Here is an 8,035-nt window from a genome sequence, read left to right on the forward strand (position 1 = left end):
CTCCTCCTCCTCCGCCTGCTTAGCAAGATCTACAGATGGATCACCACCGGTACCAGAAGGACGGTCACCCAGGCACTTGTCACCAGCAGGCTGGACTACGGCAATGCCCTCAACGCTGGAACCAAGGCCAAACTTCAGAAGAGACTCCAACACATACAAAACGCCTCTGCACGCCTCACCCTCGATGTCCACCGCCACATCACTGCCTACCTGAGGGACCTGCACTGGCTCCCCGTCAACAAGAGGATCACCTTCAAGCTCCTCACCCACGCTCACAAGGCACTCCATGACGCCAGACAAGCCTACCTCAACAAATGACCCACCTTCTACACTCCCAACTGCCAGCTTCGCTCCGCTGACCTCGCCACCATTCCATGCATTCACCGAATGACCTCCGGTGGCAGATCCTTCTCCCCCCTTGCCGCCAAGACATGGAACACCCTCCCCATCCAGCTGCGACAGACCCAGGGCCTGCTGACCTTCAGTAGACTTTTCGAAACCTGGTTGTTCGAGCAGTAGCAGCTCCTTCCCCCTTCCCCCCCCCCCCCCCCGCCCCCTCCTCCTCAGCGGCTTGAAACCCTCATGGGTGAGTAGTGCGTTCTACAAATGATTGATTGATTGGTTGATTGAATACAAATCTCCCCTTGCATTTTGGAGGATTAGTGCACCAAATCTTTAATGCCTGTAGTACGGCCGGTCTTTCCCACTTTTTTAAGGTTGTAGGGTCCGGTCAGGAGGGCAAGTCAGCACTATAGATAGTCTGACTCCGGCTCAGAGATACACTGAGGTGGTATGAGGACTCAGTCTCTACATGCCTATGGTTTATGATCCAAAGCATAGTTCTGTTCCTAAGCAAAATACCTGCAACAGCCTTATACCCTGATTGGCAGAATGCTAGTGATCTTCACATGTTTTCTAAGCCTGAGCTTGTCTCCTCTTATGGGCCACCACTGGAACTGAGTTCTGGGTAGCGTAGGCACTAGAATTGCAGCTGGCCTTCATTGAGACCAAAACGAATTTATTGACAAAAATTTTACAGTTTGCCAGCAACATTGGAGCCCCTACTTCCACTTAATGATGCCCTTACAAATACTATGATGGTTACTTGGTCTAAACCATGTTTCATGCATGCCTGCGAAAAGGCAGGTGACCAGACGTCATAGACCAGTGACCTGGATTTTCTCACCAAGCTCCCAAGAAGATTGAAGCTTCTGACAAACTCATGTTTTCTTACACCAGCATTGCACTGGGATTTTTAAACACATTCTGCTTCGAAGCCGCTTGGACATGGTCAGTGAGATCTTGCTGGTGATCCCGGATGACCTTGGGGCCTCTTTAGCCTAGACAATACATGATGGCCAGTACATTTCAAAATATGTTATCTACGTGTCTTGATAACACAGATTGCTTGGGAAGGCAGTTGGTACAATGTTGTTCTTTATAGACGTGCCTCGATGAGGACTACAATGACCAACAAACTACTTTAGTTTACCTTTTGTGGCACTTGGTCAACCAGTAAAGGCAATCTTTCCCTCCAAGGATTATGATCCATCATGTTTTACAGATGGGCCTTTTCTCTCCTTCCCACCTACTATCTTTCCCACACCAGAACGAAGTTGAGAGGAGCATCGGTTCATACTGATAGAAGAAATATGTTTTTTGCCCTACAGTGTTGCTATCAAGAGGGTACCAGATCTGGAAAATGTTGAGGGTTGTTGTTCTCTCCATTTTCTGGTCTCAAAAAAGAACGGGAGCCGCAGGCCTGGAACTTCAACCTTTGAATTCCTTCTTGCGGAAAGACAAATTCAAAAAGATCATGTTGGGCCAGGTGATTGGATAGCATGATTGGACTTTCAGCAGGCGGATTTTCATATTCCATCCTACAGACTTTATAAGTGGTTCAATGTGGGCCACGAACATTTTCAGAGTGTAAAGCTCCTCTTCAGCCTCAACAGAGCTCAAGTGTTCACGAAAGTGATAGCAATAGGAGTCCGTTTATTCCCATATCTCTACGATTGTCTGCTGAAGTCTGGCTCGCTGAAGTCAGTCTTGGACCTCATCTAGATGATGGCAGAACTGTTAACAATGTTGGGGTTCACTGTAAACAAGCCAAAGTTCTACCTCATTCCCTCACAAAGCCATTCATTCATTGTGGTTATTCTAGACACAACGGAGTTAAGGCTTTTCGAACGTAGCAGTAAGTCAAGGACATTCGGGCTTGTATCCCGATGTTCCCAGATTGGTCCTCAATCACAGTGAGAGTGGCTCTGAGCCACTTGGATTCATCCGTCCTTATTTCCAGCTAATCCAAGTGGCACTTGAGTGTCCTGCAATGGAACTTAAAGTACCAGTCTGCCCAGCGTCAAAGGAACTGTATGTGGATGACAACTTGAGATCTACAGTGGTCGTTGATTGAACACATTTGGTCCAGCAGCACCCTCTACCTTCCCCACCCAGAGGATACAGTGGTGACAGATACAGCACTGGTGGGCTAGAGAGGTGATATGTGGGAGATGAGTATTCAAGATATTTGGTCTCCATCGGAGGACGAACTCCGCATCAATGTGCTGTTGCTGTGGGCAATTAGTCTGGCTCTGAAGTCCTTCCTGTCATCTATCAAAATGAGGCTGTTTTTGGTACTCATAGAAAATATGACTGTTCTGTGGCACTGCAACCACCGGCAGAGAAAATCTCATTCTCATCCATGACTCTGACACTGAGCAGGAGGGGCATGGTCTGACGCCAGCTCCAGCGCTGACTGTAGTCATGCCTTCCAAGCCAGAGCAGGGAAGATTGGGAGTGGCCGTAGGACCGTGAAGAATACCAGCCTTATGACTCCTTAAACTGGTGTGAGGATCTGGGTGAAGCCAGCAAACTGGATACTTCTCCAGATACTGGCATGCTTTCTCCCCATATAGTGGCTACGGATGAGGATGCATCATTTGCCATGCTGGTGCAGAGGGCGGCAGAAATCCTGGACCTTTGCTTGCCCTCATTGGCAGCCAAGACTAATGTATTGACAGAAGTGCTTCAGCTGGGAGTGTCCCCATCCTAACCGCTTCTCCCATTTAATAAAGCACTTACTAATGTCCTGCTTGGACCTGGTCCAAGCCCAGCACAGGTTCTCCAGTGAACAGGACGATTGCCTGCCACCATTGCCCCACTCCTGTGGACCCCTAATTCCTCACGAAAAACCCTTCCCGGGAGAGTTTGTGGCCCAGCCCTAGAATTTTCATGTAAATCCTAGCGTATCTGGAATCCAAGAGGCTGTACAATTTAGGCAAGAAAATGTGTCTACCACGAGCCTGGCATTGCGGTCAGTGAACACCACTTGCCTTTTGGGCTGCAATTTTCACATCCTGTGTGATAGGGTTGCACAGGTGCTGCCAACAGTCCCGGAGGATGCTTGGGCCGTACTCTCACAGGCTTTTGCCGACGGAAGGGATGTGGCTAAGTTCCCCATTAGATCTGGACTAGAAACCATCAACTCACTAGGCAGAGCAGTTTCAATGACAGTGGCCCTGCGTCGCCATGCCTGGTTGAGGAGTACTGTTTTTTTCTGGGGATGTCCTGGCATCACTCAGGGACATGCTCTGTGATGGCTCTTGTCACTTCGGAGATTAGGCGGATTCGGCACTGGAGAACCCTTTAAGGACAGTAGGGCTACAGAAAGGTCCTTGGGCCTTTCTATCGGGCATCGTCCCTCTCAATCTGCCTTTCGCGGCCATGGAAGGGGCGTACAGCTGTGTCCTTACCCAGCCACTGCGGCGCACAAGCTTTCCAGCCTTTGCGTAGCTATCGACACAGTTTCTACTGGCCCTGTGGTCCGAAGGCCAGCGGTCAGGTCAGTCCACCTCCCAACCCCCCCTAGTCTGCCTCTTTACCATCATGAGAACCCAGTGGGCGGCAGGAGTCTCCACCACCTACTCCACTGGCAGTCCATAACATCTGACAGGTGGATTTTGCAGAATGTCTGAAGGGGCTACTCACTCCCCTTTTAGACTACCCCGCCCTCCATGCCTCCTACTTACGACAGGGTGATGGAGGACCACCTATTTCGTATCCACCAGGAAGTGATTGCTCTTTGTCCCAAGGAGCCATAGAGAGAGTGTCTGTACCAGAAGTGGTCATGGTTGTTATTCCAGCTACATTCTGGTGCTCAAGAAGGACAGTGGCCTTTGTCCTATCCTCTACCTGCGCGCTCTCAACTTCTTCCTCAAGGAGAAATTCAAAACGCTCACTCTTGCTCAGGTCCTTTATACCCTAGACCCAAGAGACCAGCATGATAGCGTTGGACTTGTGGGATGCTTATTTCCACATTCCAGTACTGTCTGTTCACAGGTGTTACTTACGGTTCACGGTGGGCCAAGAGCACTTTCAGTTCACTGTGCTCCTCACTGGCTTCACAAGCTCCCCTAGTGGGTTCACCAAGGTGAAGGCGGTGGTTGCAGCTCATCTGCAGAGATCAGTGGTGGCAGTCTTCCCCTATCTCAACAGCTGGGTGTTGAAGGCAGGCTCGCCCCAGCCTGTCTTCTACCACCTCCAGACTATGGCTGGCATTTGCTGGGGTTCTATAGCCACATGCCAAAGTCCCACCTGACTCCTTCTCAGACGCTCCCTTTCTTCGGACTACTTCTGGACACAGTACAGTTATGGCCTATCCTCCTGAAAGCTGAGTCTATAATAACAATATTTCAGCCTTTATCCTGAATTTTGGTGAGACAGACTCTGAGGCTGCTGGGCGTCATGGTCTCCTGCATCTTGCTGGTGACTTACGCCCGGTGGCATATGCCGGCTCTTCATTGGGACCTAAAGTTCCAGTGGGTGCAGCATCAGGGGAATCTCTCCAACATGGTCCAGATCTCAGCGGGAACTTCAAAAGATCTGCAGTGGTGTTTAACAAACTGCGATTGGGTCATAGGCAGACCCCTCTCCCTTACCCAACCAGATCTCACAGCAGTGACAGATGAGTCGGGACTAGGCTTTCATCTGGGAGAGGTGGCGATCAGAGGACTCTGGCCTTTGGCAGAATCCGGGCTCCACATCAATCTGCTGGAGCTCCAAGCAATCCGGTTGGCATTGAAAGTTTTACTACCCTGCATCCAGGGAAAACTGGTGCAGGTGCTCATGGATACCACCACTGCCATGTGGTACTGCAATAAAAATGGCACGGTGGGGGGGGCGTGGCCTGGCGCGAGGCAAGATGGCCGCATAACTGTGCTGCTCTGCTGGCCGCCTCAAACATCCTTTAAACTATCCTGAGCCCCGTGGGCTCGACGACCTGAATACTCTCAGGCGATATCTGCCAGACCTGGGCGCAGCCGGAATTTGCTGTCGGCGCTGGGCGAGGGAGCTCCTGTGACCCGGGGACGGCTGCCGGCGCCACTGCATCGAAGGGGACGGTTCTGCGCAGCGGGCCGGTAAGAGAGACCCGCCGAGACCCTTAGCTGCGCTCCCGCTCGCGTGCCTCAAAGTGCCCTGCAGAGAGTGGTGTGGACGGCGAGAGCGGCGGCATCAGTGCCGGGCCGCTGCTGCGAGGAGGCGCCTCGGCGGTTGGAGCGGGGCCTACCGCGAGAGTGGCCTACCGCGAGCGTGGCCAGCGGCCTCCCCTGACAAGTGGACCTGTGTCTGCTGCTCTGCAGTCGGCGGGGCGCCTTAACGGAATAGGGGCCCCCTCTTCCCGGCCTCGAGCGTTGGATATTGAGTGGCCTTACATTGCTGTCTGGCAGATCCTCCCGATGGCTGCAGGCTTCTGGACTGGGTGAGCTGAGCATGGCCTATTGTTGATGGTGGGCTTGGCAGAAGGGGAGGAAGGAAGCCTGTTTCGCGCTCTCACTGGCGCTAGGGACAATCCAGGGGCACAGGCCGCGCAGGGCGGATATCAGGTGCTGAGGGCCCGGGCTTGTTACGCTGCCATTACGCCCGACTGTTGATCTCACCCCAAGCGGCGGCCATCTTAGCGCACATACATTGCAGGGCCGCACTCTGACGCTTATGGGAGACCCACATCATTAGACCAGCGCTATTGGGACACTGCTACACTACTGGATCCCCACGTGGACAGACGCTACACTCTGGGTTCCTACCCCGCTTGCCGGGGAGGAGGTACATATTGTCAATTAGCTTGGGTCCGTTCAGAACACTTGCCCTAGATTAGGGCGCACGGTGTGCCTTCGCTCAGATCCTTGGAGGTGCATCACGTGCAATCATGGGAAAGCCGGAGAGGAACCAGTCAAAGCTCACGTTCGAGCTGCGGAAGGGAGGTAGGACGCAGCAGAACTCTTCGGACTTTGAGGTGGAGTCTGCTTCCTCAGCCCATCTGCTTTAGAGAAGTCGCTCTCAGCCATGCAGGCCAGCCTACAGTCCATTGATGGAAAGATAGAAGCTCTGAGTGGCCGTATGGATCACATGTCCGCTAAGTTGGACAAACATGCGGCGAGGCTTGGCGAAGCGTAACAAAGAATTTCGGACACAGAGGATGGTCTGCAACAGGTGGCGTCTAAAACCAACGATATAACGCAGTTATTGGTGGTCATACAGGCCAAGAACGATGACATCGAAGCTCGCTCGAGACGCAATAATGTGCGCATTTTAGGCTTGTGGGAATCTACAAATGTGGGTCATCTGGAAGACTTCGTGGAGACACTGCTTAAGGAAATATGTGAGTCTGAATGCTTTTCTCTCATGTTTGCCACTGAACGTGCGCACAGGTCTCTAGCACCTCGTCCAAAACCGGGGGCTCCGCCCCGGCCCATCATCGCAAGGCTGCTGAATTTTAGGGACCGTGACACTGTCTTGCGTGTCACCCGCCAGAAGGGCTCCATTACCCTTCTTTCCCGATTTCACTGCAACAGTGCAGGCGGCTAGGAAGGAGTTACAGGGAGTCAAACAACTCCTTATGAAAGAGCAGGTTCCGTACGCCATGCTGTATCCCGCACGGCTCCGCATAGGAGTGGACCGAGATGCAAAAATCTTCACGAATCCTGCCAAGCAACTATGTAGAAAGAAGCGGGCAGCACAACGCACTTCGGATGTAGACGAATAATAGGGCAGCGTCCGGCTCTGCCATATGAGGGTATCATCTCTGACTGCCATATCTACTTACTGTGCCATCTTTAACCTGTAGGGCGAGGGTGCCTCAGTTTAATGTGTTCTTTGCTTGTGAGTTGTCTGGGATGGGGACATCATCATCACTGCTTGTGTGATAATTGCGGGTGGCTGGGCCCTGGAGATGCCGCAGACCCTATCTCCCCACTTTTTGCAGAGTTCAGCTATACACGCAGGTGAATTGTGTGGGGCTGCTCCATGGGGTTCCCACAAGGTAAGTGGTAGTGCATGCGCACAACGTCTGGGATTAGTGATCAGTTGCTAGTTATTGCACGAGTTTTCAAGATATTTGTCTATTTGTATTCTGAATGCAAGGTTGTGTTGGGTGGATATGCGGGGCCGATATATCGCCTGAGGCGGCCCCTCCCTCTGGCTAGCCGGGAGGAGTGTAGAGCGCCTCTGCGTCCCCTACTTGGGTGTTCCCCACTGTTACTGTGTTGTGCTTCACTTTTGGGATGTTTAGGGGTATTGGTTTCGGCAAGATTGGGTTACTGGAGTGGGTGGGGGGAGGGTCTGGGGTGCGGAGTATGTCAGGAGATGCAGCGGCTTGAAACACACAGTTGCACAGGATGCTACGAGGCGTGGGGTGTTACAGGTTGCATAATCATTCTATGGGTGTCTGTTTCAAGCTGGATAATGGGTGAGGAGCATCAGTGCATGACATGGAATGTGCGCGGCCTCAACATGCCGAAAAAGATCAGACAGGTGTTGTCGTATCTAGATAGACAGAAGATACAGATAGCATTATTTCAGGAGACTCACTTGACCAAATACATGGACACCAAGGTTGCAAGCAGGTGGTCGGGCTTTAGGCTTACATCATCCTACTCGTCCTATGCACGTGGGGTGCTCATTCTACTTAAGAAGGGCGTCAATTTCAGTCCCACTCACACACATACAGATGCTGAGGGGAGATGCGCGATGGTGC

The sequence above is a fragment of the Lissotriton vulgaris genome, chromosome 2_2 (assembly GCF_964263255.1).
Source record: "Lissotriton vulgaris chromosome 2_2, aLisVul1.2, whole genome shotgun sequence".
In the NCBI taxonomy this organism is placed as follows: domain Eukaryota; kingdom Metazoa; phylum Chordata; class Amphibia; order Caudata; family Salamandridae; genus Lissotriton; species Lissotriton vulgaris.